Genomic DNA, 10,129 nt, shown 5'->3' with positions numbered 1-10,129 from the left:
TATATATATATATATATATTAAAAAGGAACTAGTGCTAACAGTTGTCATAGTTGCTTCAGATCATTTAAAACAATCAAAGATTATATAAGATGTCTAAATCCTCACCTGTCCCCTTTGAGTACCTTGGGCTCAAGAGCAAAAACAACCAGAAATTGAGTGTGTTTCTGCTTCAATTTTCCTTTTTATTTTTTTAATCAGTATTTGTGAACTAAGGTATGTCTGATTTAGGCTATAGTCTTTATGATCACTTGCTATGCATCTGAGAACTGGACAATGAATAAGGATGACAGAAAATGCCTTTCAGCTGTGGTGTTGGAGAAGAGCATTGAACGTTCCATTGAAGGCCAAGAGAACAAACAGATATGTCTTACAGAGGGAGCAGCCAGAACGCTCTTTGGAGACAAGAATGATGAGGCTTGGCCTCACATACCTTGGGCATGTTGCTAGGGAATGCTGTTGAGGAGAAGGACCTGATGCTGGGAAGGGTGGCAGGTCAGCAAAGGAGAGGAAGACCTTCGTGGATTAATATGCTGACTATTGCAATGGGCTCTTGTGAGTCAGGAAGTGTGAGGATGGCACAGGATAGAACAGGGTTCAGATCGACAGCACCTAACAACAACAACAGTCAGCACTTACATGTAAGATCTGACCATTGATAGACATTTTTTGTTTTGCCCTTATTTGTTGGTAGAAATAATATATTGAATACCCACGTAAATGTTTCTGTGTATACTTTTATAAAAACCTTCTCAGAGACAGATACCTGAAGTTAGAATTTCTGGATCACACAGCCTGCACAATTTCCGTTTTAAAAGACATCACCAAATTCTCTCCAAGGTAATGGAATCAATTTGCTTTCTGATGGCCAGTTGTTGTTTTGTGCCATCAAGTCAGAATCAACTCATAGCTGACCCTCCAATGGGATTTCTGAGGCAGTAAATCCGACAGGGGAAATGACCCATCTTTCTTCTGTGGAGAAGCCGGTGGATTTGAACCTTAGGCTTTTGAGATTGCAGTCCAACTTGTGCATAGAAGCACACAACAATTTCTGTAACATCTAAGAATGTTTTCCCAATAATTTAGTATTGCTGAATGTTCAGGTTGTAACAATCTTATAAGTGTTAGTATCTCATTGTTGTTTTAATATTTCTCTGTGTACCAAAGAGTTCAAGCATGGTTTTATAGAGCAATTTAAATTTCTTAGAAAGTTTTGTTCCCTGATCCTCCTTGTGAGTCATGTTAACCCCCCCACTACCCCAGTTCTTTTCTAACTCACTCATCAAAAAGATACACTAATTCATTCACTCTGGTTAACAAATAGACCTGTTGTGCTTGTTGTTAATGTGTTATCCATTCTACAAATATTTCTTGTACACATACCACCAGGCGTTGATAAAATATTGGGGAAATACCAGCGAATAAAGCTTAGTTTTCACCGCCACTACCCCCCTTAGGACCCTCAGAGGGCCGAAAGGCACACACTTGTGATAATTAAGGGTTAGTGAAGACTTTGATAGGAAAACTTCAGAGTGCTTCTCTACAAATGTGGCTTCTACACAGAGACCTGAATCATGAGCTGATATGGCCCGGAGACGAAGGCAAAGGGATTTTCAAGGCAGGGGTAATGGCACAGCAGAACAGGCATGGCACATTGATGGCATTCAAGTTAAAGGAGCATTGAGTAGAATAAAAGACTAAAAATAAGCTCAAAAGTCTTCTAACTATGTCAAGGAAATTGTGTCCAATCCTAAAAACCAAGAAAGCAATCAAAGACTTTCACCATTGACTTTGGATGAGGCAACTTTAGTTAAGATCCTGGCTAAATTGTGGTTGTGATTGTGGTTGTTGTTATGTGCAGTCAAGTTGCCTGTGACTCATAGCGACCCTGTGTACAACAGCCCTAAACCCTCCTCTGTTCTGTGCCAATCTCATTGTCTTTGACATACGTGCTTCCATTACCTCAGTCACTGAATCAATCCACCTCATTGAAGGTCTTCTTCTCCTGCGCTATCCCTCCACCCTCCCAAGCATGACATCCCTCTTCAAGAACTGGTTCCTTCTCGCAGCATGCCCAAAGTATGTCAGACAAAGCTTCAGAATCCTTGTCTCCAAGGAGCAACCTGGTTTAACCCTCTCTAGGATGAACCTATTCGTTTCTTAGCAGTCTGTGATATATTCAATACTCTTGTCCAACACCACAGCTCAAAGGCATCAATTCTCCGTCTATCCTCCCTCGTCATTGTCCAACTCTCTAATGCATAGCAAGTGATTGCAAAGACTATGGCCTGTATCAGGCACACCTTAGTCTCTAGAGTGACGGCATTGCTCTTCAGTACTTTGGAGAGGTCCTTAACAGCAGAATTTCCCATATCGCAATTTGTGATTAGGTGCCATTAAATTGGCAACAGCTCATGGCAACCCTATGAACCACAGACCTGAACCTCTCCCTGTCCTGTGCCATCCTCACGGTCTCTGATATACTTGGGCTCACTGTTGTGGTTACAGTGTCAGTTCATCTCATTGAGGGTCTTCCTCTCTCCTCTGACCCTCTGCCTTTCCCAGCCTGATGTCTTTGTACAAAGACCATCCCTCCTGACAACAGGCCCAGAGTGTATGAGATGGAGTTTTGGGATCCTTGCCTCTAAAAAGCACCCCGGTCGCACTTCCCTCTAAAGCAGAAGAGTTTGTTCTTCAGCAGTCCAGGAGAGACTCCACCAAGTCATCTCAAAGGGCTGGTGATGTTACTAGACGTAGGGCCATAGGAGTAAGATAGAGGTTTACCTGAGGTGAGGTTTTGGACTCCAGATAGCTTGATGTTGAGGTGCCCATCAGAAAGGCCTGAGTTGGCAGATTGTCATGAAGGCACAAAGCTCAAGAGATGCGAGTTGAAAATAACTTAAGAAGGAGACTTGGTATTCTTTTTCAGCACAAAGCCAAACAGCAGCTTGAAAATGTGTATCCTGTTCACCTCTGAGCAAACACAAGTTGGCTTTCTAAAAGTTCTCCTGACTGATAGTCCATGAACATGAGAGTAAATAAGATTTGGCTCCAGATAGCAATTACCACTGGCACCTCTTCCCTTCATCTCATGAGACGCAGCACAATTGTAAACATCAATCTAGACACTCTACACTTAACCGAAAAAAAAAAAAAAGTTTACTTTCCCCTCTGGGAAAAAAGTCCAATTGCCTTCCTTCATCTTTGCTGCAGGTGTGCTGTGTGGGTTGCCAAGCCTCCCCTTCTCCATCCCCAGGAAACAATGTGATCCTATCTCTGCTGTCTGTGGTGAATGCTTTCTCACCTTGGACGAGAGTATTAAAGTTTAAAGAGCTACTGCCGATTCTTCTGGAGTCACTGTCCTGATCTGTGTGCCTTTTACTGGAAAGTAGAACTCAGCAAAGGACACAGGAGAAATGTTGGCTTCACTTGTGAATTTCACACTATTTCACTAGATAAACTTAAAGCCTCCCACAAACAGCTCACACCCTCTTTGGCAGTAACTTATCTCTACTCTGCAGAGAGAATAAACGTGCCTGCTGGAATGTTATCTGTGGGTGGTGGAGCGATGAGGGAGAGCTGTCTTGTGGAATTAGATGTGGCTTTGCCGAGGATATGCAGTTTGATTTGATCAGCTCTCATTCCAGGTAATTCTGTGAGCTATTTACTCTTTTCAGCATTAAATCTGGGAGCTCAGATACAGTTGAAGGCACTGAATTGCAGAATTAAATAGTTGTTGTCTTTATGTGCCATTGAGTCGCCTGTGACTCGTAGCCACCCTATGTACAACAGCCCTAAGCCCTGCCCAATCCTGTGCCAATCTTATTGTCTCTGACAAAGCTTACCCCCATTACCCAGTCACTGAATCAAATAGACTTTGTCCAATTTAAAATGTAATATATTTCTAAAAATTGATCTACAGAAATATACTAGTTTGCTTAATTATTAAAATAAATCAAGCATCTCAGGGGGAAAATGTTACTAGAAAGAGAAAAGAATTAAAGATCTTAACCTTAGTGATAACCATTTCCCAAAACAAGGGATTCTTCTTGATTTTTCCCAGGCATCCTTCAGCTTCTGACATTCCTCAGCCATTCAGTAATATCTTTTTATTTGCACGTTGTTGTTATTGTTGTTGTTGTTGACCACCAAGTCAGAACTGAACCACAGCTGACCCTCCACTGGGTTTTTAGTGGCAATAACTTGCACATGAGGATATAGTCCATCTTTCTCCTGAAGCAGCTAGAGGATTTGAAACCCTCAGCAGAGTGTGGAAACTATAGAACAATATCATTGATTTCACATGCAAGCAAGATTCTATTGAAGATTACACAAAAACACCTGGAACAACACATCAGCAGAAAACTGCCAAAAGTCCAGGCTGGGCTTAGAAGGGGTCATAGTACTAGGGATATTGTAGCTAATGTTAGATGGCTCTTAGCTGAAAGCAGGGAATACTAGAGGAATGTCTATCTGTGTTTCATTGATTATGCAAAGGCATTTGACTCTGTGAATCACAACAAACTGTGGCTGACTCTGAGAAGAATGGGAATCCCAGAATACTTGATTGTGCTAATGCAAAACCTATACTTTGACCAAGGGGCTGTCATCAGAACACAGCAAGGAAACACTGCATGGTTCAAAATTGGGAAAGGCGTATGCAAGGGATGTGTCCTCTCTCCATACCTTTTCAACCTGTATGCAGAACAGATTATCCGGGAGGCTGGGCTCTATGAGAAGAAATGCGGCATCAGGTTTGGTGGAAGATCTATCAACAATCTGCGTTATGCAGATGGCACAACCCTGCTTGCTGAAACTGAGGAGGACCTGAAGCACTTGCTGCAAAGAGTCAAGGACTGCAGCCTTCAATATAGATTGAGGCTCAATGTCAAGAAGACAAAGATTCTCACCACTAGACCAATTGGCAGTATCAGGATGGATGGTGAAGAGATTGAGATTGTTCACAGCTTTAGTTTGCTTGGCTCCACAGTCAACACTCTTGGCACCAGCAGCCAGGAAATTAAAAGATGTATTGCGATGGGAAAGACTGCTGTTAGGGACCTCTCCAAAGTACTGAAGAGCAATAGTGTCACTCTGGAGACTAAGGTGCATCTGATACAGGCCATGGTCTTTGCAATCCCTTGTTATGCTTTAGAGAGTTGGACAATGACTAGGAAGGATAGGAGGAGAATTGATGCCTTTGAGCTGTGGTGCTGGAGAAGAGCATTGAATATACCATGGACTGCTAAGAAAACAAACAGGTTCATACTAGAGAGGGTTTTTTGGTTTTTTTTGGAGGCAAGGATCCTGAGGCTTCATCTGACATACTTTGGACATGTTGTAAGGAAGGACCAGTCCTTGGAGAGGGACATCATGTTTGGGAGGGTGGAGGGACCGCGCAGGAGGGGAAGACCCTCTATGAGGTGCATTGATTCAGTGACTGGGGTAATTAGGATGGGTGCGTTGGAGACAGTGTGATTGGCACAGAACAGAGCAGGGTTTAGGGCTGTTGTACATAGGGTCGCTATGAGTCGCAAGCAACTTGACGGCACATAACAACAACAACCTTTGTATTGGCAGTGCAATTCTGTACCACTAAGCCACCAGAGCCCACTTGCTTAGTGCCCACTTAAGTGTCCCAGCCACAGCTAGCTGTTTTCCTTGTATTGATCATTTCATCCCTTAATAGGGAGCCCTGGTGGCCTAGTGGCAAGAAGTTGTGCTGCAATCCTGAAGGTACTTGGTTTGAGGCCACCAGCCACTCTCCAGGAGAACTATGGGAAGTCTCCTCCCCTGTGATTAACTGCTTCTGAAAACCCTCTAGAGGGTCAGCTATGGGTCTCGACAGTACACAACAACAACATCCCTTAATTGCAGTGATCCATAGTTAATTACCTGGCCAAACTTCAATCTACTGTGGTGAGAGCAGAAAGGGAAAGAATCACTTAAGTAAGACAAATCTATTAGGCAAGAGATTCTTTTTAGAAGAAATGCTAAAACATCTTTCCTAATGTTTCTTATTAGTCGCTATAGTATACTTGAGGCATCTAGAGCTAGGACCCTTTCTGCACCCTCCCACTCCTCTGCTGAAGGTACGGCATATCATATACAGGCAGTAGGATAATATTATTTGTATGATTTATGTAACAATTTCATGGTTATGTGTATCATGCCTCCCTCCTATTCCCCTCCTCTGTGCCCCCTGCTCCTTTTCTCCCTCTCTGTTTCTCTCTCTCTTTCTCTCTCTCTCTCTCTCACACACACACACACACACACGCACACACAGAGAGAGAGAGAACATGTGTATCTGACACATAACAAATGGCCTGTGTATGGTAACTCTCATCCTTATTCTTTGCTCTGAATGACAACTTGGACACAGATTTTGAGAGACTACCCAGGACTCTCATTTCCCCCTCCCCTATCTATACAGCTTTTCACACACTTAATGGAATGAGGTTGAACATAGACGCACAGCAGACGGCTTGGCTCCTGATGGGTGCATGATTTGTGCTTACTCAAGTGATTTTGTTCTGCTCCATTTAGACATATCTATCTGTGCTGGAGAAGGGTACTGAATGTACCATGGACTGCCAGGAAAACAAACAGATTCATCTTGGAGAGGATTAAACCAAGCTACTCCTTGGAGGCAAGGATTCTGGGGCTTCGTCTGACATACTTTGGACATGTTGACAGGAGGGACGGGTCCTTGGAGAGGGACATCATGCTTGGGAGGGTGGAGGGACAGCGCAGGAGGGGAAGACCCTCTATGAGATGGATTGATTCGGTGACTGGGGTAATCGGGATGGGTGTGTCAGAGGCGGTGCGGTTGGCGCAGGATAGAGCAGGGTTTAGGGCTGTTGTGCATAGGGTCGCTATGAGTCGGAAATGACTGGACGGCACATAACAACAACAACATCTGTGAGGAGTACAGAGGTGGAAGATGGGAGGTCTCATCATTAAATAGGAGACCCTCCCTCACAGCATCTCACAGCTCCCACCCATAACTTCATAAGATAATTTGTAAGATAATGTGATTTGCCAAGAATGTGAAAAGGGACTTTGAGAGCTCAGGTGCTGAAGCCTCAGTGGTGATGACAAAAAGCCATCTAAACCCCTCAGGTGTAGGTGTTTGGCCCTCTGCTCAGGATTCGCCTTTTGAAGACTATATCTGCTTTCACCTTTGCCCTTACTTATGAGTAAGAAATGTAAGGAATTTATGGCCATGTGTTTCGGGTCTGCCTGGCTGGAGGGAGTGAGATAGCGCCTTGCTCTGTACACACACTCACACGACCCAGCACCAGCCTCGCTGAAAGTATGCTTGCTGGAGGCAGATTTATCACCCCTAAACCAAAATATGCCAACTGGGGTTTCAGACAGAGAATTTAAGAATTCAGGAGAACTTCTTACGATGCCCCCTGAGTGAAACTACAAAGAAAATTTTATCATTTTTCATAAAAATGATCTATTTGGTGTAGAAAGGCTAATTATTCTACAAAAAATGTAGAATTCATATTTGCAATATACATATATAAATTCATATTTGCAATATGCATATACAAATTCATATTTGAAATATGAATATACAAATTCCTATTTGCAATATGAATATACAAATTCCTATTTGCAATATGAATATACAAATTCCTATTTGCAATATAATATACAAATTCATATTTGCAATATGAATATACAAATTCATATTTGCAATATGAATATGCAAGACACTTCCTTGGAATCTGAACCCTTGGTGGAGTTTCCACTGATTCTGTGTACTTAGAAATTTAGGAAGATGCTCTGAGATGTGGCAGTAGTCCCTGGAGTAGACTAGTTGCCTGGCCTGCTGGGCTCAGTCCTGCAAGTCTTGTAAAACCAGCACGTCCTTTGATTTAGGGCTGTTTTCCTTGTTATGGGTGGACACACAATTACATTCTCTTTGTTAGTGGTTGCTTATAAAATAAATTAACAGTGGATAATGGGTTTGTCGGACACTATGCATTATTTATGCAACTGTCAGTTTGTGATTTTTTTCCCTAGATAATTGCCTTGTTTTACTTTTTTAAAAATGTTTATTGAGATTTTAATGAAAGGTTACCAAAGACTTGAATTTCCATTCATTCATTGTTGCACATTTTTCTCCCTACCCCCCTCCGGTTTGCTTTTCTCTTTTAAAAAATGTTTTCATCGTTGCACACTGCCCCCCACCCCAGTCCACTTTCCTATGCACCTCTTGTTCTATGCTATTATCATGAAAATAATACTTAATCCTTTATTCCTTTTATACAATTCTCCACCTCGTCTGTTTCCATGCAGTGTACATTATTTATCCCCCTTTTCCCAGTTTTCCCCAACCCCCATGTCAGTTCTGTTTTGTAATGGTGGTTTTATGCAGTTTGTCCTTTTATGACTGATAATGTCCTCCAGATCACCCATTTTGTATAATATTTTATGAGTTCCTTGTTTTTCAGTGCTGCGTAGTATTCCATTATGTGAATATAGCACAGTTTTCTATCCATTCATTTGTTGATGGGCACTTGGGTTGCTCCCATGTCTTTGCTATTGTGAACAACACAGCAGTAAACATAGATGTGCATATATCTGTTTGGGTGTCAGTTATGGTCTCTTTGGGGTATATTCCCAGTAGTGGAATTGCTGGGTCAAATGGTATTTCTGTTTCCAACTTTTTGAGAAGGTGCCATACTGCCTTCCAGAGTGGTTGCACCATTTTACATTCCCCTAAACAGCGAATAAGGGTTCCAGTTTTTCCACAACCTCGCCAGCATTTGTTGTTTGCTGCTCTGTTGAACTCTCCTATTGAATTTTTTTTTTAAAGATCTTTATAGTTTTGTTTGAAGTAAGCTTACAAATTAACTTTGGTCCACTAAGTGCTTTATCCTAGAGTTCTGATAGCTGTGTATCTAGATAAAATGTTAATCACACATAAAAACAGACAGAGGTAATGGTTAGAGCCATTCACATTGATCACCAGTGTGGCGGCCGTTGGTGGTCATCCAGTCGAAGATCTTGCTCACCGGGCACGCGCTCATGATTGTTGGTCTGCTTGAGCCCTTGCTGGCTTTATTGTGTCATCCCACTGAAGGTTTCCCACCTTATTTCTGATATGCTTTGCCAAGCATGCTGTCCTTTTCTAGTGATGTCCCTCTCTTGATGATGTGTCCGAAGTGAATTAAAGAATCCCCATCCTTCTAAGGAGCTTTCTGCTTGTGTGTTTTTTCTAAGACCAATTTGTTAGTTCTTTCAGCAGTCCATAGTATATTCCAAATTCTCCACTAACCTGGATCATGATTTCATTACCAATAGCCACTAACATTGGTGACGTTAATTCCAATTCTTTGTGGTCCTGCGTCAGATTTCCAAGGTTGTCTACCTGAAAGAGCTTGTCTATCCTTCTCCCTGGAATGAATGCCTGGTGGATTTGAACAGCCAACATTTTGGTTGGCAGCCTGACATATAACACCTACACCACACATGTTGGGGAAATACAAATCCCTCCAACCACGCACCCTACTTGAATGTTGTATCATTTATATATGTATTTAAAACAAGTGTCGCTCACTTAATAGGTTCTTATGGTTAGTATCTCTCTGGTAGAACTTTAGTTAGTATTAAATGTCCTAAAACCCTGTGGGTAACATGCACTCAGGCCTTGATTTCCCTGAAATCTTTAAGACTGGTGATCCTATATACTTAGCCTATAAGTGCTAACTCATCCACTGAGGTTAAGTTCAAATCCAGTGGAACAGACAATGTAATAATACAAGTAGCTGTATCTCTACTGCAAAGTGGAAAAGCAGTAGAAGATAGTAAAATGTGTGTCAGAGGAAAATTCCTAAAATCTTAGCCATAGTGTATTGTTTTGTTTCCAATTGTCTTACCAGCTGAGCTTCCGAGAAGTACATTCAAAACCCATTTATAACCTCCGCATGGGACAGAGTAACTGTATGCCCCAAGTTGAGAATGTTCTGTCCTCATCTTAAGGACTTTATATAAACTATGTATATTTTCATTTTCCAGCATTTAGACCTTATAACTATATATTGTTGTTCTGTGCTGTCAAGCCAGAACCAATTCACAACTGATTGTCCAGAGTTTTCAGAGGTGATAAATTGC

General features: G+C 41.9%; 1 protein-coding gene across 1 annotated transcript in view; it reads left to right on the top strand.

Annotated features, from left to right (window-relative positions):
- The window catches only part of FREM2 (FRAS1 related extracellular matrix protein 2), a 215,332-nt gene that overhangs the window by 161,991 nt on the left and 43,212 nt on the right, over window positions 1–10,129 (top strand). The gene's annotated exons all lie outside the window — the stretch shown is intronic.

The sequence above is a fragment of the Elephantulus edwardii genome, unplaced genomic scaffold (assembly GCF_000299155.1).
Source record: "Elephantulus edwardii isolate Elephantulus edwardi_28Jun2011 unplaced genomic scaffold, EleEdw1.0 scaffold00004, whole genome shotgun sequence".
NCBI classification, from domain to species: Eukaryota; Metazoa; Chordata; class Mammalia; order Macroscelidea; family Macroscelididae; genus Elephantulus; species Elephantulus edwardii.
The sequence above is the reverse complement of the archived record's forward strand: the minus strand, read 5'-3'. Positions and strand labels throughout refer to the sequence as shown.